A 1,115-nucleotide genomic window follows, 5' to 3' on the forward strand; every position below is an offset into this window, starting at 1 on the left:
AGACAAACGACAACTGGACTTCACGACGACCCTTTTAACAACCGCTCTGCAGAGTGACTGACTTCGATCATCAGAAACAACTCACTGCTGACTCCCTGCTGCTACCTACCACGACTCTGCTGACTGACTGCTGGTTCTCTGCTGCTACATATTAAACGACGACGCGGCTGATTGACTGCTGGTTCTCTGATGCTCTGTTATCGCTGCACTTACATTACATAAATTACCACTTTGGAGATCTACCAACTAGGGTTCCCATGTTACACTCGGCCATTCTGATTTAGTCATCTGCCTCAGATGACCACTCCTCATTGTCAATAACATACTTCCAAAGTTTCATGTTGTCACAGCTAGTCGATGTGTTGACAGGTCCCTCTACGTACGCGGCTCTTCGAACATCATATCTTCCATTCCGTTTTACTTTCGTAATCTCGTATGGACCCAAGTATTCGCTTGCCAGTTTTTTTCCAGCAACGAATTGCGTGCGACGAATTGCGACCAAGTCTCCAACTTGATAACCATACTCGGCTTTTCGTTTTTTATCAAATTGCTTTTTATAGGCTGCCTGTGCGCGTTGAATCTCGTCTTTTGCGGCTTTCCGCAATCGTTGCCTTTCAACATCGAAATTCTCGTACATCTCCTGTTCAAGCATTTCTATAATACGGCTATCACACCCGGTTTTCATCCGTACCCCGAACATTAGCTCAAATGGAGACCTTTTCGTCGACGAATGAACATAAGCGTTAATCGCTGCCTGCACTTTCGGTACGACTTTGAACCATTTCGACGACTCCTCGGAAGACAGTTTTGCTATGATTGCCAGCACTGAGCGATTGACGCGTTCTATTTGGCCGTTCCCTCGAGGCACTCCAGTTGTGCTCCACACATGTTCGACACCATTGGATTTTATATACTCTTCAAACATATTCGATGTGAATGCAGCACCGCGATCACTGATTATTCGATCTGGATGCCCAAAAATGGCAGACCAATCTTGTAACTTCTTGAGCACCTCGTCACTGCTAGTCGTTTTCGTCGGATATAACCAGACAAATTTCGTAAACGCATCCACCATAGCGAAAATGTATTTATATTGTTTTATGGTGGCATCCATG

Source organism: Rhagoletis pomonella, unplaced genomic scaffold, assembly GCF_013731165.1.
Source record: "Rhagoletis pomonella isolate Grant_MI unplaced genomic scaffold, Rhpom_1.0 Rhpom_scaffold_00009, whole genome shotgun sequence".
NCBI lineage: Eukaryota > Metazoa > Arthropoda > Insecta > Diptera > Tephritidae > Rhagoletis > Rhagoletis pomonella.